General features: G+C 40.3%; 1 protein-coding gene and 1 pseudogene across 4 annotated transcripts in view; one reads left to right on the top strand and one right to left on the bottom strand.

Moving 5' to 3' along the window:
• The window catches only part of RERE (arginine-glutamic acid dipeptide repeats), a 417,613-nt gene that overhangs the window by 388,356 nt on the left and 3,141 nt on the right, over nt 1–26,116 (bottom strand). The window lies entirely within an intron of this gene.
• Nucleotides 19,036–19,560, top strand: LOC309841817 (small ribosomal subunit protein uS8 pseudogene; annotated as a pseudogene). The gene has a single exon. The product of its transcript is annotated as a small ribosomal subunit protein uS8 pseudogene (transcript).

Here is a 26,116-nt window from a genome sequence, read left to right on the forward strand (position 1 = left end):
GGTTGTTTTTTGTTTTATTTCCTTTTTTGTTCATTATGTATCCTAAACACCTATTAACTATGCCTGATGGAGAGTAACCATTTGATAAAAACAAGCTGAATAAATTTCCTGAATGAATATGTGCATGTACCTTTCTGAGAATAGAGTCCACAGCTTTCCTCAGTTTAATAAAGTGATCTGCCACCCCAAAAAAAGTCCTAATCTTTGTTTTAAATCTTTAAGTGACTATGGAAAAAACGATTCTTAAATTCTATCATAAAAGACCCACCCCTGGTCCACCTGGCTGGCTCAGTCAGTAGAGCATGGGGCTCTTGTTCTTGGGATTTTAAGTGCAAGCCCCAAGTGGGTGCAGAGATTACTTAAAACACACATGCATACACATGGAGCACCTCATGGGTCAGTAGGTTGAGTCTGAGACTCTTGATTTCAGCTCAGGTTGTGATCTCCAGTCATGAGATCAAGCCTCACGTCAGGCTCTGCACTCAGTGAGGAGTCTGCTGCTCTCCCTCTCCTTCTTCCTCTCCTTGTGCCCCTCTTTCTCCCCCTCGCTCACACTCTCCCTCTCAAATCAATACATCTTTAAAATATACACATACACATCCCCAACCCTAGAAAAACAAACAAAAACCAATAAACACTCAACATTATGACTATCTTGCATTCTGTAAACAGCAAATACCTTAAGTTTAAACTTCATACTCCTAAAAGAAACTTTTACTGAAAAAAGCACTCCAATTTAGTGCTTGAGAAGTGCCTTCACCAACTTTTCACAGGACCTCCTATCCTAAAGGGTACCACTGGCTAAAGACTGTCTCTCTCTAGCTGAAGCAATCAAGAAGAGTGGTCATCCATGCAGAACACTCACATAAGCCAAGGCAGTTTCACAAAGCTCAAGAACACTGTCAAATACTTTTCTCTAACCTGGCTAAAATCCTATGCAAAGTAGAACAGAACCAGAGCAAACCATTACCTACCTAGCATCTATAATTCCTATGGAGTAAACAGATGTTTACACCAAATACAACATCACTGTTTGTACAGCCTCAGAAACCAGTGTGGAATGGATGTCATTTACATCTACAGCTCTGGTATGAACCATAAAGCGTAACAATGAAAAGCAGTCAAGCACAGCAAAACTTGTTAATGGATTTTGATAACAGCAGAAAGGCACCCATTGCGTTCCTTATTATTGCTGCAACATATTTCACAGTTAATACTAAGTAGGTCAAGCTGAACACAATCACACTAAGCACCAGAATTCAGTATATAATATATCCAAGCATAATTCTTCAGACATACCTTTTATATTAAATAAATGGCCATTACAGACAAAAATGTGCACATCTGCTGCTATGGAATCTGTCCTGTTCCATCACCAAATGGATTACAGTACAATCCAGTTCCAGCCCTTACCTTTACTGGTTCCTCTCCCCACTTAACCAGTTCAGTAATTTCAGGGTAGAAAATCAACCAAATACTCTGAAGAGAAAGGCATTTTGAACACTACTAACTCATTTTTTCAATGTGAGGTTTTACCTGAATCTGTTTCTTTTTTTAAAAGATTTTATTTATTTATTTGGGAGATATTTTATTTATTTGAGAGAGAGTGTGTGTGTGCAGGTGTGCACACACAAGTGGGTAGGGGGCACAGGGAGGCAGAGACAGAACCAGACTCTGACAAGCAGGGAGCCCGATGCCGGGCCTGATCCCAGCACCCCGAGCCAAAGGCAGATGCTCAACCAACTCAGCCACACAAATGCCCCGGCCTTGAGCTATTTTTTAACAAGTGGTAAAAATTTCATCTCTCAAAACACATTTCAGCAAATCCCAAACCTGAGCACTCTCTTTGCCTCCACCACCCCACCTTGTCCAAACCACCATGTCTCACCAGGTTCCTGCAACTGTCTCCTCACCAGCCTCCACTGGCAGCAGTCTAACTTGTACACAGCAGCCACAGGGGTCTTCTTAAAAGAGAAATCGGATACTGCCATACCCTTGATCAAAGCCTTCCAGTAGCATCCCATTACGCATAGAATAAAAGGCAGAAACCTCATCATGGTCTAAAAGGACCTGTATGGGGGGGCACCTGGGTGGCTCAGTTGGTTGAGCGTTTACCTTCGGCTCCTGCATCGGGGGGTCCTTGCTCAGCAGGGAGTCTGCTTCTCCCTCTCCCTCTGCCCCTCCTTCCTGCTTGTGCTCTCTCTGTCTCAAATAAATAAATAAAATATTAAAAAAATAAAAAATTAAAAAATAAAAGGACCTGTAAGACCCAGCCTCTCTCTACCCCTCCTCCTGACCTAACCTCCTACAGCTCTCCAGAGCTATCCCACTGTTCCCTGACCACACCAGAGGCCCCTACCTTGGGACTTTTGCACTTGGTTCTCTCTCTGACTGGAATGCCCTATCCCCAGATCTCTGCCTGGCTCCTTATCCTATTCAAGGCCTTGCTCAAATGTCATCTCTTCAGAGAAGCTGTCCTCATATAATGTACTTAAAATAGTACCCCATCACCTCATCAGTGTCCCTCCCCTTTGAGCATCACAGTTCTTATTTTATAATTTGTTTAATTTGAATAAAAACAGAGGTATATTTTCCTTGTTCAAAATGAAATCTGGGCAAAACAAATGCTGTTTTATAGGCCATTTACTATGACATTAGACACAACACAAACACACTCCTTTTTAAAAATAAATATGTGGTTTGTGTTTGGTTTTCCTTTATTATTTTTATTATTTTTAAAAGTATTAAAAAGAAGTGCCGTATATACAAGAAGGTCATGTATTGGTACTAGACACAGAGGAAAAAAGTATAATGGATATAACCCAAATGCCCCAAAATAGGTAAATACTTAAGGAATATATATTAAAAAACATTAATACAACCATAATAAATAATAGTCATGAATACATAAATGCAGTAAAGTGTTCAGGAAATATTAAGTTTTAAAACCTTAATTACAGGGACACCTAGGTGGCTCAGTTGGTTAAATGTCTGCCTTCTGTTCAGGTCATGATCCCAAGGGCCTGGGACTGAGTCCCACATTGGGCTCCCTGCTCAGCCTGGAGTCTGCTTCTCCCTCTGTCTGCTGCTCTCTCTGCTTGTGCGCTCACTCTCTCTCTCTCTGACAAATAAATGAATAAAATCTTTCAAAAAACAAAAAAAAAACAAAAACAAAAAACATTAATTACTATGATAAATATGTCCAACCTTTGTATTGCTTAAATATTTACTAGTCATGAGGCATGGGCCTGACCCACTGGCAGAAGAAGCTTCAACAACTATCAAGCTACCCTGAGCTCTCTGAGCAACGAGGGTAGCAGGGGCTGTCTCCAATCACAGCGCAGTAGCAGAAGAGATGTCCCTGGGGCACCTGGGTGGCTCACTCGTTAAGTGTCTGCCTTTGGATCGGGCTGGTCCCAGGGTTCTGGGATGAAACCCTGCTTCGGGCTCCCTTGCTTGGCGGGGAGCCTGCTTCTCCCTCTGCTTGTACTCTGTCAAATAAATAAATATATTTTAAAAAGAAGAAGAAGAAGAAGAGATGTCCCAGGACAGACTGTACAGGTGCCACAGGAGAGCACAGCTAGGTATGACCCTGACTAAGGAAAGGCTTTCTGATGAAAGGATCCCTAAACTAAGAACTGAAGAATACACAGGAGACAGCCGAAAGAAGGGGCAGGGTGGGGGAGGAGCGCTTACGGGACGTAGTTGTATGAAACAGAGTGGGTATCTGGGTAAGAGGCAAGAAAAGAGATAAAACTATCATACATACACTATGATTTATGATTTGTTTAAAAAACTGTTCCAAAAGAGAGGCACCTGGGCAGAGTGACTCCATCAGTTCAGGATCCAACTCTTGATTTCGGCTCAGGTCATGATATCAGGGCGTGAAATTGAGCCCCATGTAGGCCTCCACACTCAGTGGAGAGTCTGCTTGAGATTCTCTCTCTCTCTCCCTCTCCCTCCGTCCCCTCCCCCCACTTCTAAAACAAAAAACAAACAAAAAAACAGATGGAGCATGTAAATTAAGTGTATAACATCTATAAAATAGCATCTATATTTGGTAGAATTTTTGATAAGTTCTTTATTTGCTATGAATTATGATACTAAATAAAAACCCAACAGTGATACTTCAACCACTTAGACTTCTAAAAGCCTATTTTGTCCTGTGGCTCTTCTGTTTCCTTCAGTCTATCTGGCCTTCTGACCAAAGTACAAGTAGGGATAGGAAACAATTTGAACACAGCACACAAGTGCTCAAACACAGCCTTCCCAGGCCTGGCCAGGGCACTTTCCCACCCAGAAGTACTAAGCCAGAAATACTCAGAGCTCCCTGGTCTCAAGTTGCCATGCTACTTTATTACCTCTACCCCAACCCAAACACCCCGTTCTTCTCAGGTGCCAGCAGGACCTCTGTGCTTTAGCATTCCGGCATTTGGCCCACCTAATGTATCTCACCCCATTTCTGCCCACAGAGTCTTCACTCCAGCAAGGCTCTCTCTGCTTGACCCTGTACACACCACACTCATTCTTGCCTCAGGCTGACCCCTGCTTGGACCATCAGAACCTGCTCTCCCAGTTCCTATTTAAACAGCACCCACTCTTCAAGGCTGGGCTCTTAGCTCAATAAATACTTAGTCAAGTTCTTTAACCCACAATAATCTCAAGTTAACCTAAATTTGAACTATGTATTTATAAACGTTTATGTTAAACAATATGTAGTTGGCTATACCGCACTTTTGTTCTAGAAATCTCTAAATGTATTCTTGCAAGGCTTGCCTCCTAGCTTGTGAGGCCAAAGGTAATAACTTTTACTTCATATCCCACTTATATAAGTATGAAGCTTAGAAAACACATATCTAATACCTGTTGGCTGGCTGACAGTTCCTGGGTGGAAAGTTAAGCCAAGCATAATTCAATACCAGCTGCTTCTCTCTGAAGCTATAGGTTTAAGAACTGTGATTGGGACTTAATTTACATGCTCCATTGGGACAGGAAACAGAGCATAAATACTGACAATGCAAGACAGTTAAAGGAACAGTAACATCAAAAACCTAAATAAAAGAAAAAAATTGACTGACTGACTGAATCCTAAAGTAGGCAAGCACTACCATATTGCAAGTCTCCCCAGCACCTTGTACATTATCTAGCAAACAACAAATAATAATAATACAAATAAATAAATCTATTTGTGAATAATGAAACTTAATACAAGTAAAAAAAAATATGAGGTAATAGGTATAACTAAAAGCTCACATTTTACTTTTAAAAGCCCCAAGGTGATCCTTGTGTTATTTTTTTTTAATGCTAATAAATTTATTTTTAAACAATGCTTCAAATCCTCCATAAGGAGTTATCTTAATTTTTCTGAAAACTAAGTGAGCCATTCTCCAGGAAGAAAAAAGGTCAGGCATTACTTCTTACTTAAGGAGGAAGAAACACTGGCGGGGAGAATGAATTGAAAAATTAAATAATGTGTCCCCTGCCACCCAACAAAGAAAATACGCAAATCAGACTAGCATCTAATTTACTTGTAGCATGTGACCACAAGAAAAATCTGCAGGATTCCAAAGCAGAGAAGTTCCTCTGGCAGGTCAAAAGCAATGCTAAGTCCTTCCAATATAAGATACCCTAAGCCTTTTTTTTTTTTTTTAAGGTTTATTTAATTCCTTTTAGAGAGAGCACAAGCGGGAGCTGCAGAGGGAAAGGAAGAGAGAATCCAAAGCAGACTCCACTGAGCTGAGTGCAAAACCCAACGTGATCCCACAACCCCAAGATCACGACCTAAGCCAAAACCAAAAGTCAGACACCTAAACGAATGTACCACCCAGGCACCCTGGACACCTTATTCTTTATTTGAAGAGTTCTTTTGCCAAAAAGGGGACTCAGAAAAAATGAAAACAATTAAATAAGCTCTGAGAGTATGTTCTTAAAAGTAAACAACACAGGGATGCCTGGGTGGCTCAGTTCGTTAAGCGGCTGCCTTCGGCTCAGGTCATGATCCCAGCATCCTGGGATCACGTCCCACATCGGGCTCCTTGTTCTGTAGGTAGCCTGCTTCTCCCTCTGCCACTCTGCCTGTGCTCGTTCGCTTGCTCTCTCTCTCTCTGACAAATAAATAAATAAAATCTTAAAAAAAAAAAAAGTAAACAACACATACAGAAAATTATTTCAGTTTCAGTGGAAGACAGGGTTAGGGTGCCCAACCTCTTCCTTGAAGAGATTTACTACCCTCTTCTCCCTAGAAACCTTTAGTGACAGGAAAACCTCATCCCAATTACTCCATGCCAAACATCCACAATAAACACAGCTGCCTAAAGATGGGCTGAAGAACCCATTTGTTGACAAACAGATAAGATGTCCCGTAAGTACCATGTAAATGTCCATGGTACATGCACATCTCTCACTGTGGGCTGATGGCCAGCATGATGTTTCTACTTCTATTTTAGTTCTCTTCAGACTATTATAGTGATTCCTATTCACTTCCATCTCCTCACGATCGTCATCACAGGGACACACCTCACTCATCTTTGTGCTCTCAGTGCCTAACACTGTGCCCTGCAAGAGACTTTAGAAACAGTGCTGGAGAATGAATGGCCCAGTGTGTCACTCATCCTCCCTTTTTAACAGCTGACCACCCAGAGAAAAGGAGACTTGGATGAGAGCAGCCTTCACACAGAAGCTAAGCCTGAAATTACAGACCATTTCTATAAAAATCATTTTCTCACCTATCAATCACCTTATCTATCATTTCAGAAAAACAACTCAGTTTTCCTTTTCGTGATTAGTATAGGTACATAGAAAGCACGATTCTTCCAAAATCTTTTCCCCCCCAAATTAAGCACATCACTCCTGGGCACCCATAAAAACTACAGAAGAAATGGGAGCATTATGTATTTGAGAAGAAAGACACTGATTTCAAACCTACAATTCTCTCAAACTCTCAAGCAAACAGAAAATAGGAAGAAAAAAGCTCTGTCAGAAACCATTTAAGGGCAAATAAAGTATATTATCATGATAAACTTAGAATAATCTCTCCCAGAATTTATCATCAACAGAACAGGTGAAGCTTCACAGAAAAAAAGATAAATTAGAAGGGAGCCTTGTTCACTTAATAAAGCCCAAGTTACATCTTTTTATAACCCATTAAGCTTATATAATTGAAAGGGTACCAAGTGTATAACTTCTTCCATGCATCTAAAAACAAACCTCAGCTCAATAATTCACAGCAGAAAACAGGTAGTCATAAACATGGCAGGTTTACCTCATCTCTGAAACATACTTTTAACTATGCACTTGGCTAATTTCATAGTCATCCATTATTCTTATGGACTCTCTTAAAATATCTACTGAAACAGAATTTCAAATACTACCCTCTAATTCAGTGTGATACAAACAACAGATCTTGTGTCCAAAATTATAGCAAATAGCCACAGTTCCTTTTCAGGAACATCATGAGCAGGAGGCTAAAACCCTCACAAATCATCTGTGTAAGTGGGTCCTGCAGTGACTGTGACACGGTGCCATGTGTACACATACAGTTACTTCTAGACAATCACCTCCTAAAAGAAGAGATGACAGTCACTGCATCCAAAGTTAAAACCAAACCTCAGAAATGCAGCCGTGCCAACTAAGTAGCACTGGAGTTTTCTAAGCAAGTGTCACAGATGAGCTCAAAATAGGTCAGACTCCTCCCTCCTTAGTTCTTTAGCAACATGCAAATCTCTAACACTCCCCCCAGAGGTGAGATTCTTTTTAGTGGTGTCTTACACGTAATATTTTCTCTCAATTTTAAGAGGGTCTAAAGGAGCTAGGGGGGAATGGGGGCTGGAGAGTACATCAGAGAAGCAGGGGTCTATTTTTATATTGGGAGCTTAAAGTGAATCATTTTGAGCAATGCAGACAAAGCTGAGGCCCACCTTGATGACAGCTGTATCAAAGGCCTAAATTTCCAAGGATCATAAATCACTATAGTAAGCATATCAACAGCATGTGGTACCCTGCAAGCATTTTGCAACCTTAACATTAGATCTTCTACAGTCCTTTGATATTCTCAAAAGATGCCTTGGATTTCAAAGGCAGCCCCACATCAGCAAGGCTTACAAATGGCAACCCAGAAAACTGCTTGAACACGGGCAAGTCCCAACCAAAACTGACTGTGGGGATGCCAGGAATGTGCCATGACCTGTATTCCTCTGCGGGAGTGACAAAAATGTGGCCACATCATTAAAAGGAGAAATTACCCTAAATATACAAACCAAATGAGAAAACAAATTATATGAGCACCTCAGGAAAGAGGCAACTACCCAGACTACTCTCCCCTGATTCAGGACAGTCTCTCTCATCTCAACAACCCCCTGCATAAAAAGACCAATATTAACCGCTGTAATTACAAATTTATCTTTGACTCCTTAGCAACAAAGTTTCAGAGCTTCTTTCCGGAACAACTGGACTGAAATAAGCAACTGGAGAAAAATGGCCTGTTAGAGCATGTCAAGATTGACAATCATGTCAATCATACAAGCTAACTCTAGCTTTTTCTGTATCTTTATATTAAAAGTTCCTGGGTCTGGAACACCCACCTGGCTTAGTCAGAAGAGCCTGTGACTCTTGATCTCAGGGTTGTGAGTTCAAGCCCCACACTGGGGGGTTGAGATTACTTAGATAAATAAATAAATATTTGAAAAAATAATAAACATGGGTACGTGGATGGCACAGTTAGTTGGGGTCCAACTCCTGGTTTTGGCTGGAATCTTCTTAGGGTTGTGGGATTAGATCCTGCAGTGGGCTCCACACTTAGCGCAAAATCTACTTAAGATTCTCTCTCTCGGGACGCCTGGGTGGCTCAGTTGGTTAAGCAGCTGCCTTCGGCTCAGGTCATGATCCCAGCGTCCTGGGATTGAGTCCCACATCGGGCTCCTTGCTCAGCGGGGAGCCTGCTTCTCCCTCTGCCTCTGTCTGCCTGTGCTCGCTCTCTCCCCCTCTATCTCTCTGATAAATTAAAAAAAAAAAAAAATCTTAAAAAAAGATTCTCTCTCTCTCCCCCTCTGTCTGTCTTCCTCCTCATGCTCTTGCTTTCTAAAATAAATTGAAAAATACACAGATAAATAAAAATATAAGTTCCTGAGCCTGTGATTGAGGTGGCAGGAAATACTGATATCTGCTCCCATTCCTAGCTCAAATAACCTATTGATGCTATCCTCATTGAATCTACCACAAAAAAGTGTATTTATAGATTTCTGGGATTTAAAAATTTGCTGAGTTTGTTAGAAAAGAAAAGGCATGGGGCGCCTGGGTGGCTCAGTGGGTTAAAGCCTCTGCCTTCAGCTCAGGTCATGATCTCAGGGTCCTGGGATCGAGCCCCACATCAGGCTCTCTGCTCAGCAGGGAGCCTGCTTCCTCCTCTCTCTCTACCTGCCCCTCCACCCACTTGTGATCTCTGTCTGTCAAGTAAATAAATAAAATATTTTTTAAAAAAAGAAAGAAAGAAAAGGCATGATCTCAGGGTCCTGGGATCGAGTCCCACATCATGCTCTCTGCTTGGCAGGGAGTCTGCTTCCTTCCTCCTCTCTCTCTCTGCCTACCTGTGATCTCTCTCTGTCAGATAAATAAATGATATCTTTTTAAAAAATAAATAAATAAAATATGGGGCGCCTGGGTGGCTCAGTGGTTTGGGCTGCTGCCTTTGGCTCGGGTCATGATCTCGGGGTCCTGGGATTGAGCCCCGCATCGGGCTCCCTGCTCCGCAGGAAGCCTGCTTCCCTCTCTCTCTCTCTGCCTGCCTCTCTGCCTACTTGTGATCTCCGTCTTTCAAATAAATAAATAAAATCTTTAATAAATAAATAAATAAATAAATAAAATAAAAAAGAAAAGGCAATGCATTATCACACTCATAAAATGTCTTTCTGATGTCTCTTGTCATAAAATGAAAACAAAAGTATTTATTTTAGGACAAAACTTAATTCTCTACTGCAGCTGAAGACTTACTGGGCAGTTAATACCTGCATAAAAATACATGGAACAAATATATTTGCATGTAGCGTTGTTATAAGAAAGACATCAAGATGACAGTGGACTTCTCTAGGTAACATTATAGAGAATAAATACTGCTAGACAAAGGCAAGAATGTGGGCTACAACAGTCCTGAGTTCCTAAGAAAGAAAAGGAAAACTAAAGTATTTCAGATTTATAGAGTATGTTTATATTCTCAAAGTATTTTCATGTCTATTTCTTCCTTTCAGTGAATGTACGACCATTGCCATCTGACAGCTAGGGAGGCAGGGCCCTTTATCTCATGCTGAGCCCACAGCACAAGCAGAATCAGGGTGCAAGTCTTCTCATGCTAAATAGAAGACATAAATCCAGCTTATTTATAATGCTCACAGGCTATCATGGTTCAGAACTTTTTGGTGAAGCAAGAAAAATCATGAAGGGCACAGTACATACACGGTATGTTTAAAAGATCCAGTTACTCACTCCTATCAAACCAACATCCCATCTCTGAGTACAACATTATTTCTGGAGTTATATACACTGTTTCCCACAGGTCACCCAGTTCTCGATCTCACATTGATTCAAACGCACATATTACCCAAGAATTTCTTTTCTTTCTTTTTTTTTTTTTTTTTAGGGCAGTGCTTCTAAGGGAGGAAACAGCCCCAAGTGGAAATGGAAAACACTCACAAGCTAAGCTAAATGCTATGTTCAAGCCACTCATGTTCACATTAGTCTCATCCTAAGTAATCATGCTACTGACCCAAGTGTCAGTCAGCATCAACATCAATCTCCATAGGAAGAGCTAAAGAAAAGAAAATCTAATTAAAAGCCCAAGAAAAAATCCACTTTAATCAAAGCTGCACCCCAAAGGCCAAGGAACTTTATGGTAGGGAAAAAAAATCCCAAAACATGAAAAAATTAGTAAGAAGAAAAGAGATGTCAAGGGGGAAAAAGAGGAGACATTTTAATTTAAAGGACTAATAACTAATAACTATCAAAAATAACTTTCCAAACAGAGGAAGCATAAAATGATGAAAAAATAATAGAAAATGGAGAGGGTTAAAATGCACAGAATCACAATTTTAAGGATATTTTACTAAGAAGAATAGGAAACTAAACATTTTCGCCTGCGTGGCTCAGTGCCTTCGGCTCGGGTTATGGTCTCAGGGTCCTGGGATCGAGCCCCACATCAGGCTCTCTGCTCGGCAGGGAGCCTGCTTCCTCCTCTCTCTCTCCTGCCTCTCTGCCTACTTGTGATCTGTGTGAAATAAGTAATCTTATAAAATCAAAACAAAAGAATGATAGATTTGATTTTATCAAAATCAATTAAAAGAATCCATCTACTATAAGCCTATGTTAACATCTTTTCCCAAGTGGAACAACCATACAGATGAGGATCCCAGACTTGGCCAAAAACAAGGGCCACTATTCTATGGGAGTCCTTGGACAGGAGCTGCCTAGGACTCTATTAGATGGGAGCCAAGCTAGAGGACAGAAAAGGTTTACCCTAAAAACTCAGTCTAACAAATTACTGGTATCCTTTTCTCTACACTAAAATGTCTGTGTGAATTATAACCAAGAACACACACAGGCCAAATTATTACTGTTTTGTCTTGTTTTTTTCCCACAACACTACTGTTCTTAATGTGAAGCAAAATAATCATCATATCAAAAACACACACACATACACAAGTTAGTTGTTAAGAAATCTCATATTAACTACAAAGGATTCAATTACCCATCTTAAAAAAAAAACTGACTTACTAATTTTAAACACTTACCATGTTTTAAAAATCTTTTTACCTCAGAAGCTCTTTTCATGTCAGACTTTTCAGAAAAAGTCAAAAATCTGTATTACCTCCAACAGTTGGAAATCAGTTTCAACTACAATTTATTTAAAAGAAATCACTCCCCATCCAGTATCACAGCACTGAGATTCCAAAGCAGTTGTCATGCATAATTCCGTATCAGAACCCAACTAGCACAACTGCACTCCCAAAAAGAAAGGCCTACAGACTAGAAAAATAACAGAAGTTGCATTTCCCATTTCATATTTTGAGTCTAATATACTGATGAGTCTGGAAAGAAAGAGAAGACCTCAAGTTCAGCTTGACAGTTATTTACTACAAATAATAAAGCAATGACTGGCACTCAATTTTAAAATAAATGCCTAAAACCCACGGGGTGTATATATATTTGTATATATACATATATATATATTAAAAGGATAAACCTTATGGTATGTGAGTTATAGCTCAATAAAGCTTTTTCTTTTTCTTTCTTTTTTTTTTTTTTTTGAGAAGAGAGGGAGAGAGATAATCTTAAGCTGACTCAACACCCAGTACAGAGCCAGCCTCTAGGCTCAACCTCACAACCCTGAGATCATGACCTGAGTTGAAATCAAGAGTCAGACACTGAACCAACTAAGCCACCCAGGCACCCTAGGCTATTATTTTTTAAAATAAATAAATGTTACTTAGAGGGTGACTGGCTGGCTCTGCCTTCAGCTCCCAGGGTCCTGGGATCAAGTCCCACATCAGATTGCCTGATCATGGCCTGCTTCTCCCTCTCCTGCTCCTGCTCCAGAGCCCTGCTTGTGCTCTCTCACTCTCTCTGTCAAATAAATAAAATCTTAAAAAAAAAAAAAAAGTTAGAAAGAAGTACTCCATATATAAACCACCTGACTTTATTACAGAGAGTCCATAAAATGTGTATTTTAGAGCGTATAGCTGTCTCAGCTGGAAGAGCATGGGACTCTTGGGGTCTTGAGTTCGAGCCTCAGGTTGGGTGTAGAGATTAATTAAATAAATATAAACTTTTTTAAAAATGTGTATACTAAATTGCGATATATAAAGATCATCAACTTCACTTATAATCAAAGAAATGCAAATTAAAGTGACACTGTACACTCTTCACCTATCAGGTTAGCAAAGATTAAGAACTCTCATAATACCCAGGGTTGGTGGAAAAATGAAGAAACTGAACTCCAAAACATTCTTTGTGCACACTGGCATATCTGGGAGAGCAATTTATTAACAGCTTTCAAAATTAAAAATGTACAAGGGCACCCGGGTGGCTCAGCTGGTTAAGTGGTTAAGCAGCTGTCTTTAGGATCACCTGGGATCAAGTCCTCTCCGCCCCCCACACCCATCCCCCGCCTCGGTGGGCTCCTGCTCAGTGGAGAATCTGCTTCTCCCTCTCCCTGCCCGCGCTCACACAGGCATGCGAGCTCTCTCAAATAAATAAATAAAATCTTTTTTTTTTCATGTACATAGTTATGGATCCAGCAATTCCAATTCTACAAATTTACAATACAGATATACCTAAACAGCTGTACAGGTACAAGTATTAAAAAAAAAAAATCAGAACCAATTTAAGTATCCATCAATGGATTGGAAACTGAAATATACATCCATACCGATATCCCAGCTGGCAGTTGTTTTAAAAAAAAAAAAAAAATTAAAGACCTGAGGTATAATTACAAGTACTGATTTGAAAAGTATATGCTTGAAATATTAAATAAAGAAAAATTCACTATAGTATATGTAGTGTGTACACGTGTTTATGTATACATAGAAAATGTCTGGAAGAATATTGGGGGAATAAGCATTATTCTTTTTGAACTGTAGGAATGTGATTACAATGAGCACATATTAATTTTATAATTAATTTGTTTCTAATTTGAATGAATCAGGCTCTCAAATAAAGCCTTCCCCTGGTGTTAAATCTCCCCATGCTACGACCCCAACTTGTCTTTCCAGTGCTTCATGGTTCCAGCCAAACCAGTCCGTTCTTCCTTTGAGAAATCAACCCAAAGGACTCCTCTCCAAAATAGTCTTAACAACTTGGTCTGAACAGCTACCAGTAACAGCTTCAAACATAAACTACTTCAGCTGAAAGAACTACATATGCCTGCATCTGCTACTGAACATTTTAAAAGAATTTTTTTAAAAAAGGAAATCAAAACATATTTAATAATCATCAGAGGGGCGCCTGGGTGGCTCAGTGGATTAAGCCGCTGCCTTCGGCTCAGGTCATGATCTCAGTGTCCTGGGATCGAGCCCCGCATCGGGCTCTTTGCTCGGCGGGAGCCTGCTTCTCTCTCTCTCTCTCTGCCTGACTCTCCGCCTACTTGTGATTTCTCTCTCTGTCAAATAAATAAATAAAATCTTAAAAAAAAAAAAAAATAATAATAATCATCAGAGAAGCAGCAAGAGTTCTCCCCATTTCCCATCCTTCTAGCCTGGGTACCTCTGCTCCATGCAATTTCCTGCCTGAAATCCTCTTACCTACTTATCACATGTCCAAATCCTGCCAATCCTTCAACACAGGTTAAACACCTCCTCCTATATCAAATGTTCCCTAATGCCCCCAGCCAGAGCTGATTCTCTTTCTTAAACCATGGGATCATCCCCTCCTGAGACACATTCCTCTATCAAGTAGTCAACAGTGTACATGTCTTATTCCTACTGGGGAGAAAACTCATCAAGGGCGCATAAGTGTCTAGGTCACCGTGTATGCCTCATTTCATACATAAATTAAACTGGTATTTCACTAAAGTATGTAAGAAACGGCAAGAATCTAAAAAGCACAGGTTTTTCCTATTTAATTAGGTAACAGTTATGTACCACAAACAACAGAAGTAGGAAAGGTAAGGATCCCTCTCTCTCTCTACACACACACACACACACACACACACACACACACACACGGCCGCCCCCACCCACGCCAAGTGCTCTAGTATGCCTCAAATAATAAATAAAATATCTAAAAAAAAAAAAAAAAATGCTGGGGCACCTGGGTGGCTCAGTGGGTTGGGGCTCAGCCTTCGGCTCAGGACATGATCTCAGGGTCCTGTGATCAAGCCCCACATCGGGCTCTCTGCTCAGCAGGGAACCTGCTTCCCCCTCCCTCACTGCCTGCTGCTCTTGTGATCTACTTGTGATCTCTCTCTCTCTCTGTCAAATAAATAAATAAAATATTTTTTTAAAAATACTGAAGGGCAAATTACCCAATGTGTGTGCGTATTATGTGTTTAAAGTTTTTATTTATTTATTTGAGAGTGAGAGAGGGTATGACCTGGGGGGGATGGGCAGAGGGGAGAGGGAAAAGCAGAGTCCCTGCTGAGCAGGGAGCACGTTGTGGGGCTTGATCTCAGGACCCTGAGATCATGAACTGAGCCAAAGGAAGATACTTAACAGACTGAGCCACCCAGACATCGCTACCCAATGTGTTAATACTACATAATCTGTTGGGATTTTGGTCAGAGTGCCAGCTGTCCTGCAATAAGGAGTCTTCCTTTCCTCTAAACTAACAGAATCTCTGATTTCTTTTGACTAGGCACATAGCCATCTCCACGAAAGACTACATTTTCAGCTTCCCTTGCAGCTATCAGTGGCCTGAGGATTTTGTCATAATTAAAGGGACAGAGCAGAAGTGATGTGTGTCATTTTCTGGAAAGTATCCTCACAGATTGGGGATATACCCAGCTTTTGCCCCTTCCTCCTCCCCCCTGGTAAGAATACAGAACTGACCAGAAGAACTAGAGATGTTCTTTGACTAAAAGGAGAAAACTGGGACTCCTAATGAGCATGAAGGTACCATACTAGCTCAGGGCTGCCCATGCTTTACATGAAAAAAAGGAAACTTCTACATCGTTCAAGCCATTGTTATTTTGGGTTTCTGCCACTCACCTCTAAACCTAATCCTACTTAAAACAAGGCAAAACACGGAACCTGGGTGGCTCCATCATTCATTAAGTGTCTGCCTTTAGCTCAGGTCATGATCCCAGGGTCTTGGGATCGAGCCCCACATTGGGCTCCCTGCTTAGCGGGAGCCTGCTTCCTCCCTCCTCCCCTCCCCCTGCCTGTGTTCCCTCTCTCACTGTGTGTCTCTGTCAAATAAATAATAAATAAAATATTTTTTTAAAAAAAGGCACACCTACAAAGAGTACTATATGTATTTATTAAGTACTACTTCATTAAGCAATTTCTAATACATATTTTATACTTCCTAGGATTAAAGTAACTTTTTTGATAATTCAAAAAACCAATAAGCACTGAAATGTCTTTCTATACTATATGTAAGATACAAAAATGTTATTAGCAAGAATTTGTCCGAAAATCAGCTTCCTGAATATCTTTTGGAGTCAGGAGATTAAGCCAAATCTCCTGTATAATTGACCTCAATAAACTACAAAATAGTATTATCCAATCATTCACGTGACAAGTGAATACTTGCTACATTCTTCACACGCTAGATACAAAGGACACAAAGATGACCAAAGCAGTACCCTCCTGGAGTTGACAGCAATATACCTGAGGTTGCAGAATGCGAGGGCAACACTCCAGATGCCCCTCTTCCAGCCTCCCAAGTTAATTATACCCCTTCTGCTACCGTGTTCTTGTTTCAGACTGAGTATAATATGATTAGGCTTCAATCCTGCTCTACTAACATAATCATATATAATCATATTCCTCAAAGAGTATACTCCCATTACTGAAATTAAAATCAACATATTACCAAAATGCCATAGCAGCTATCACTAATGGTGGGTCACTTTTCCAAATGGCAAATCTTATTTTCACATAACATTTCTCCTTAATTTCATCTCAAAAAGTAAACCTATCCCTAAATTTAAAAATTACTTTGCAGTTCCCCCTAGCTCCCAGGGAATGTCCTATAAAAAAGGTCAGAAAGTAGGACTGCTAGACAGATGGCCAACCATGTTTAGTTATTCCTCACAGGCCATTAAACCAAGCTCACTAAAGAGCAGAAGCTGGACCAACAAGATGCCTTGCACTCTCTCTCCATCCCCTACCTTCCTGGATCTCTCTAAGAGAAAAGAATACTAACCTGACTGGGTCAGAGTTCAAAACACTGACTGGACTTGTTTATAAATTTGAAGATCAAATGCAGATTAAACATGACACATATATATGAGGGTTTGCTATCTTGCACTTGCTCATTTTTCTCTCTTTGGGCATTCTGTAAAGTAGCCAGCCTAAGAATAGTAGTAAGACAGTAGGATTTAGGAGGAAGAGAGATCCCTTGCCTAGGCCTTAAGTTTAACCAATTGCTACAACCCAGGGTATTAGACAAATCTACATGGTTATTTTGGCCAAAAGCCCAATTAATAATAAAATATTCTGAATTTCCCACTCACCATGGTTCTACTTATATATATATATCCCTCAGGATCATCACAAGGAAGAAAAACAACTAAGCTATCACATTCTGTTCACAATTCATTAACACCCAAACCTCACTATGACTGTGTCATTCACTTGGTATTTAATCATATACAATTCTGTAGCATGTCCTACCCAAGAAATAATGAAAGTTTTAGTTAGTAACTCAGCACTTATTTAAGCCCTGTAGAGTTGACCCACTGATCCTAAGTATCTTCTGGTTACTGAGTATTGCAGATAATAAAGAAGCAAACATAACAGAAAGCTAGATCTCTAGATGACAATCATAACAGTAAGTAAGTTTTAAAGACTAGCACTTAGTGAATACTTACCATTTACCAGAAACATTTTAAGCATCTTGTACGTATCAATTACTTTGTTCCTCCAACTATTATCTCCCATTTTACAATAAGTAAACTGAGACCCAGAGAGGTAAGTAATTTGTCTAATTTTTTTTAATTTATTTATTTAACAGACAGAGATCACAAGTAGGCAGAGAGGCAGGCAGAGAGAGAGGAAGGGAAGCAGGCTCCCTGCTGAGCAGAGAGCCCGATGTGGGGCTCAATCCCAGGACCCTGGGATCATGACCTGAGCTGAAGGCAGAGGCTTCAACCCACTGAGCCACCCAGGCGCCCCTATTTGCCTAATGATTAAGCAGCAGACTGGGGATTGAGTCTAGAGCTCTTAACTATTTTGTTCAATGGTATGATGGCTAAGAGTGGACAAATACCAACTGGTACATTGTAAAGCTCAGCATTCAAAAGCCATCCAAGGAGACAAGAGGGCAACGTGGATCAGGATCTCAGAAAAGAGATTAGGGCTATATATTTATAAACTTGCAAACTAGACACGAGGTAGAACAAGGTCACATTAGAAAACAGTACTAAGGGAGAAGTTAATAAACAGAATCATGAGAAACAATATGTTTTCTCAATCATGAGAAACTACTTAAATATTAAATAGTTAAAATAGTTGAAAGTTGACATTTTAGGCCAAACTGGTAATGCAGTAGGGATGTATCTTTGTATGTTATATGTATATATAACATATACTGTATTACATATCAAAATATATAATAGTTATACCTACTCTAAGGAAACTAGAACATAATTTAACTATAATGACTATAGGTTTATGGTAGCAGCTCTGTTTTTACTGTACTGTTCATCATAACTAAACTTTTCATGCTAAATCTTTAGACAATAACACTACCTATAGCAGTGCTGCTATGAGAGAAAATAATCTGCTTGAAGATCTATCTTCAGTTATGTTTTCCAGGGTATAAAGCTATGAAAAGATGGCCTAAATACATGACCACCTTTCAACGATTTTAAGATCTCTATTGTTTACATCTATACAACATGGGAACTGAGACAGATCTTACACAGTTCATTAGCATTTTTTTCACTCTTAGCAGTGCATAAAATAATGGTACATGTTACTAATGACCACATCTTAGATACAATGAAATGTGTCTTCTAGAATACATTTAATTCAACATGTAAGCATATATACTGCTGTAGTTAAAACTTTCTGACTTCAGTAGTTTCACAATCTAATGGGAAGAACATGATTTAACATTAAGATACAGGGATGCCTGGGTGGCTCAGTCAGTTGGACGTCTGCCTTTGGCCCAGGTCATTAAGTCCCGCATCAGGCTCCTTGTTCAGCGGGGAATCTGCTTCTCCCTCTGCCAGCGACTCCCCACGCTTGTGCAGTCATGCATGTTCTCTCTCTCTGACAAATAAATAAATAAAATCTTAAAAAAACACACACATTAAGATATAAATGGAAGAAATAATCATTAACACAAGATGTAAGTGTCTTTTTGCCATCTTTCAACGCGGCCCTAATGGTGCACATGAATGTCCTGGGCTGATGCTCTCAAGAGCATCACCAATGCCGAAGAGAGCCAAATGACAAGTTCTTATTAGGCCATGCTCCAAAGTCATTGTCCGGTTTCTTACTGTGATGATAAAGCATGGCTCCACTGGTGAATTTGAAATCATTGACGTTCTCGGAGCTGGAAAAATTGTTGTGAACCTCACAGGCAGGTTAAAAACATATGCAGCAGTCAGCCCCCGATGTTATATGCAACTCAAAGGTCTAAAAAGATGACATAATAACCTACTCTCGTCCTACCAGTTTTGTTTCATTGTACTAACAACCTCAGCTGGCATCATGAACCATGAAGAAGACAAAATTACACAGGAGCAAAAACCCTGGGATTCTTTTTCTCAGGATGTAATACTTATGTATAAATAAAATGCCTCAATGGACCCCCCCCACAAAAAAATGATAAAATAAGCGGAAAGGTAAACGAACTGAAGAAAAGAAAAAAGGTACTTGGTAAGAACTCACAGTGGCCAAACCAAAAAAAAGGCAGGCATCCTAAGCACAGTTTTATTTTATTTTTTTTTTAAGATTTTATTTATTTATTTGACAGAGAGAGAGATCACAAGTCGGTGGAGAGTCAGGCAGAGAGAGAGAGAGAGAGAAGCAGGCTCCCGCTGAGCAAAGAGCCCGATGCGGGGCTCGATCCCAGGACACTGAGATCATGACCTGAGCCGAAGGCAGCGGCTTAATCCACTGAGCCACCCAGGTGCCCCCTAAGCACAGTTTTAATAGAAAGAGATTATATCTGGGGTCCCTGGGTGGCTCAGTTGGCTAAGCATCCGACTCTTTGTTCAGTTCGGGTCATAATTTCAGGATCCTGGGATCAAGCCCTGCACTGGGCTCCCTGCTCACCGGTGAGTCTGCTCGGGGATTTCTCTCCCTCTCCCTCTGCCTTTTCCCTGCCTCTCTCTCTCAAATGGGTAAAGAAATCTTAAAAAAAAAAAAAAAAAAGAGAGAGAGAGAGAGAGAAAGAATTAAATCTGATGTAAGAATAACAGGAAGAAGGTAGAGAATAAATGGTATCTGAACAAAGGTAGAAGGAGAAGATGAATGAGGTTATGGTCATGTCACTCTCCTCTAAGATCCAGCAACTACTCTCCAGTTAAAGTAAAGCATTGCTTGAGGATAACTAAACAAAAGGGAAAACATTTTTTAAGTCTTCTATATTTTTCTCCTTCTAACTCCTGTAGTGGTTTTATGGGGGTGGTTCTTTTGAGAGAGAAAGAGAGAACATGTTGGGGAGAAGCAGAGGGAGAAGGAGAAGCAGACTCCCCTGCTCAGCAGAGAGCCCAACCCAAGGCTAGATCCCAGGACTCATGACCCAAACTGAAGGTAACCGCTTAACCAACTGAGCCACCCAGATGACCCCAGAGTGGTTTTAAAATAAATCTACAAACTCTTTGCTATTCCTCCTTCAAGAGGTGGAGCTTAATTTCTATACCTTTGTACATGGACTGGACTTAGTGACTTGATTTTAATGAATAAATTTGGTAGAGGTGATGATGTCTGACTTCTGAGACTAGGTCAGAAAAGCACTGAGGGGGCACATGGGTGGCTCAGTCAGTTGAGCATGTGACTCTTGATCTCAGCTCAGCTCATGATCTTAGGGTTGGGGAATTAAGCCCTGCCATTGTATCAGGCTCCATGCCAAGCAGGAAGTCAGCTTGAGATTCTCTCTTCCTCTTCTTCTCCTTTTCCCCCAACTCATGCACAAAAGCTTGCCTGCTTCCCACCAAAATAAATTAATAAATCTGGTTTTTTTTTGTTTTTACTTTAAAAAATGAAAGAAAGAAATGGCACTGAGCATTCCTTCTTGCTTCCTCTTTCTCTCTCTTTGATCACTCCTTCTGAAGAAAGCCAATGCCACATCACAAGGTCACTCAGGTAACCACACAGACAGCAGGACGCTTCAGAGGACTCCTGCTCACAGCCAAAAGAGTTAGCCATGGGGAAGCAGAGCTTCCAGCCCCAGTCAAGCCTTCAGATGACTGCACCCCAGCTAACATTTTGACTGCAACTTCAAGAGAGACCTGAGCCAGAACCATTCAAACCTAACCACTCCCAAATGAATGACCACAGAACTGTAAGATAATATTTACTGTACTGTCACCAAGTCTTGAGGTAATTTTTTATGCAGCAATACATCACTAATATAACCCGATGGCACTTTGCGTCTCTCAAACACTTAAGTTTATCTTTTAACAATTATGTGTATATAAATGGCCAGTAAAGACATTGATTTCTAGAAAGCTGTTCTCTTCATCTTTACATGCCTGCAAGGTTTACCTCAATGAGCTATAGTCATGTACTTCAGGATTTTTTTAAATATTTTTTGATTCTTGCCTGTGTTTATATCTGCAGATGTCCAAAAATGAGGTGATTACATCCTTGAATAAGAGCACAGCTAGTGAAGTGGGGTAAAAAAAGAAAATATTGATTTGACTGTGATCTGATTTAAAGATGGAATGAGGGACTATAGACAGAACAATCAAAAATAACTCCAGAATGGGGTCCCTGTCTAGATCAGTTAGTAGAGCATGTGACCTTTGATCTTGGGGTCAAGTTTGAGCCCCACACTGGGTGAAGAGATTACTTAACATACACACACACACACACTCCAGAATGACATATGTAAAAGGTGGAAAAGGCAGTCATTGGAAATACCCTTGGAAGTACTGGAGGGCAAAGCTTGCTTGAAAAAAAATAGTGCAGAGCAGCAAAGTGCTGTAATAGTAACACCAAACTTACTTCATTATCCAGGAGAAAAGTACAAGCCACTTGACTAAGAAGGATTAATTTTAGATGTGCTTCTCAAACTGTTCTATAGAAGATTAGTTTCCATAAGAAAGCCAAACGTATAGGGGCGGCCTGGGTGGCTCAGTGGGTAAAGTCTCTGCCTTCGGCTCAGGTCATGGTCTCAGGGTCCTGAGATCAAGCCCCCCATCAGGTTCTCTGCTCAGCAGGGAGCCTGCTTCCCCCTTTCTCTGCCTGCCTCTCTGCCTACTTGTGATCTCTCTCTGTCAAATAAATAAAATCTTTAAAAAAATAAATAAATAACAAACCAAAGAAACAGACAAATGAAAAAACCCTCTGTAAACTACAAGATATTTCTGAGCCTTTAAGGTTTTAAGGCACATTATAGATTTACTTGAGGGTAGGGGGGAGGGATAATTGGGTGATGGGCATTAAGGAGGGCACTTGATATAATGAGCACTGTGCAATGAGCAATATATATATATATAAAATGAACAATATGCAAACAATGAATCACTAAGTTCTAGCCCTGAAACTAATAATACAGTATATGCTAACTACCATAAATATAAATAAAGAATAAGGGGCTCAGTGGGTTAAAGCCCCTGCCTTCAGCTCAGGTCATGATCCCAGGGTCCTGGGATCAAGCCCCACATCTGGCTCTCTGCTCATCAGGGAGCCTGCTTCCCTTCCTCTCTCTCTGCCTGCCTCTCTGCCTACTTGTGATCTCTGTCTGTCAAATAAATAAATAAAATCTTTTTAAAAAAATAAAATTTAATTTAAAAAAGAATAAAAAATAGGGATGCCTGGGTGGCTCAGTCTGATAAACATTTGTCTTTAGCTCAAGTCATGATCCCAACACATGGGATGGAGTCCCACATCAGGCTCCTTGCTCAGTAGGAAGTCTGCTTCTCCCTCTGCCGCTCCTCCTGCTTGTGTTCTCTCTCTCTCTCTCTGACAAATCTTTAAAAAAATAAAATAAAAAATAGTAACAAAAATAAATTTACTTGACCTCAAAATACTTAAAATATTCGCAGCATATTAGTATGCCATGAATACAGTTTGGGAATAAAGGACTTGGTAGGCAGGAAGGTAGACCACATAGGTGGGTAGATTCCCAGGAAAAATGCAAGACAGATGTAATAATATGATCTCACCTAAAAAAGAAATCTTAACTACCATTTATGATGATGTAGTTTCTTAAAGGAAAATAAACTGTTGGATAAGCTATCAAAAGCAACAACAGCCATACCAGATGTCAGGAAAATAAAGACGGGAAAAACATGACAGGATTTAACAGCAGAAAAAAATCCTCTCCCATAGGCCATGGTTCAGAATGCCTCCCATTCCCATACCTCCTACTGTGTACCTCAGTGAGATACAGCTTGAACAAGTGAGCAACCCACCATCTGGGAGGCTGGTAGGTAGCTTAAGAAATGGTCTGGCTCCAAACCCTTAACCAAGAGTCCTATCAGATCCTCTCCTGGGAAACGTTAATTAAATATATAATGAGTCCTTAGTAGAAAAGGTGGAAGCTGAGCATCAGAGGCATAAAGTCACAAAGAAACCAGACAGAAAAGAGCAGAGTGAATAGAAAAGGATTAGGTGAGCCAGCCCTGCCTGTTTAGGGTCTTGTGCATAATACCTGCCTTCAGTAAAAAAATATTTAAGTTAGTGTAATACTATCCGACCTCAACAACTTAGGTGCTGACCCACCCAGAGACAGCAGGATTGCAAACTGATGATACCCCTTCAGTCACTTCAGGGACCCACACATAAAGAAAGAAAAGGGGAGGGAAAGAGGAATGAAGGGCAGGGGAACACTGGCACTGGATATAAAAAGGAGCATCTAGTTTAAATTCACCTGAATGTCTTCATATAACAAACATCTTTTTAAATCAGTGGTCAGCCTTTGCTTCTCATTAGGAATCAACCAAAATTACTGTAGCGTTGATACACCACCCCAGTGCAACCATGTTCTGCCCAGGGAGGAAAAGGTTTCCAGAGAGTCCCCAGGCAGCTGCTCCGAATTCATACATGCAGACACATGCCCACATTCTCACCTGCTCACACTCCCCACAAATTTAGTCAGCCCCCATACATTAAGTGCCACCACCAGCCCACTCACCCTGTTCCCCACCTCCAGAAGTAAGGGGGTCAGGAATCAGACCTCGGGGAGCCTGGTGAACACGTACAGGTGTCAATGAATGAGTACATGTGTGCTCTGCTGAGTATGTGTGTGACCACCTGTGCTAGCATGGGTTTTTGTAGGAGGGGCTCTCCCCTGCTGCTCTAAGAGTCTGTCTAGAGATCCAGCATCGCCAGGCTTGCTCACAAGCTCTCTTTCAGCTTATTCCAGGCCCACAATGTCAATACCATCCTTTAGAGTGGTGTGGTGTCCTTATGCTACACAGAGCCTGCACAACCATGGCCAGCCCTGGCACCAGGGTATGTCTCAACAAATCCTTCCTGCTGAGGAGGCAACAAGGTAATCTGGTCACTGGAGCTGGGCAGGATCCTTATCCCAAACAGTACTCCAGCATCTGTGAGGCCCATCAGAACCTGAGGTTATTGTTCTGTGAGGCCTGATTCTCTAGGTTTCCAGATCTGCTCCTCTTTTCTCCAATGCATGAAATGACTTGAAGGCTTTCTGTTCCTTGCAACCAAATAAGCCTAACAAAACCTTTACAAATCATATGTATATCTGGTTTTTAATTAGGGCACGGCCTATAACTTCAACTTCTGATGCAAAAGCCCAAGACAAATAGGCTGTGAAGATTCCTCAAATACCAAGAGGTCTAAGGAATTAGAGATCATATCATTTTGTAACATAACTATATAAGGAAAAATTTCACAAGTAAACATATTGCTTATGGTTGCTGGTAAATTTGGTAAATTTTACCAAATAAAAACAGTTTTACACTGACACAAACAGGTCACTTTACCAAAAACCTCTTGTATTAGCAGTCCAACCTGACCTAGTTAGCCAATATACAGACACATGGCATAGATTATATTACTTGGCACACCAACAAGTTAATTATACAAATCACAATTCCAATCAAAACTTCATTCTCGTAAATATATTTAGGATCTGAACATGTCTGAGTTAATGTGATCAAATATTCATTAGAATGGCTTAAGCAGGGCACCTGGGTGGCTCAGTTGGTTAAGCGACTGCCTTCAGCTCAGGTCATGATCCCGGAGTCCTGGGATAAGAGTCCCATATCGGACTCCCAGCTCCATGGGGAGTCTGCTTCTCCCTCTGACCTCCCTTCTCATGCTCTCTCTCTCGATCACTCTATCTCTCTCTCTCTCAAATAAATAAATAAAATTTTTTTAAAAATGGCTTAAGCAATCTTAACCATTTTCTAACAAATAAATGTTCACTTAAACAGGACAAGCAAAGCTACAAAGTTGGAACAACTACAAAGATAACTACTAATAATTAACAATCACTTAAACATGATTCAAAAGGAATTTCTAGTTGTTGAAAGACTCTATGATCAGCCAGAGCACAGCATTATCAGAGAGTGATTATGTAAAACAATAACTATTGTTTCAGGGTGTATGTATGTGTAAAATGAAGTTCACAACTATGTTACACTAATGACTCTAAACATCTGAATTTTCTGCTATCTTAACCTTTACATCAACTGCAAAAGAAGCTGCCAAAAGCAGTTAGTTGGAAAGCACAGAAATTCCCAGAAGAACTCAGTATATACAACTTATTTTACTACTTAAATGTTTTTTTGATTACTGGGATTTAAACAAGATGTTAAAGATTCAAAACTAATTTTAAAACTAACGGGTGCTTACTAAGTCCATAATAATATTCAACATACACTGGTTCTAGAAGAGCACAGGTCATATTCCTCTGTGTGTGTGTTTTTATAGCACCTGGCATATTTTTGTCAACAGTACATATAATTGTTTCAAGACTTACAGTGATTCTACCCTACTTTTTAGAAACCTTTTCACTGACCACCATGTCAAAGGTGAAAAAGTAACTGGTCCATTTATTTCTTGATTTGGATTACCTTTTTGTTGTGAACCCGTTCTCAGTTACTCTAGTTACCTTGCAACAAAACACTGGCAGAGAATATACTGGATTGAAATTACTAGCCTCTATTCCTACTGAATAAATAATACATTCGAACTGTTCACATTTCATTTGTAAAAGGTACACAACTTCAGGGGTTACACTCTTAAATTCTGAAAGCAAAGTGAATCAGAAATCACATTCCTGAGGGTCTGAAACAGATGTTTATTCTATGCAGAGT

Source organism: Mustela nivalis (genome assembly GCF_964662115.1).
Source record: "Mustela nivalis genome assembly, chromosome: 10".
NCBI classification, from domain to species: Eukaryota; Metazoa; Chordata; class Mammalia; order Carnivora; family Mustelidae; genus Mustela; species Mustela nivalis.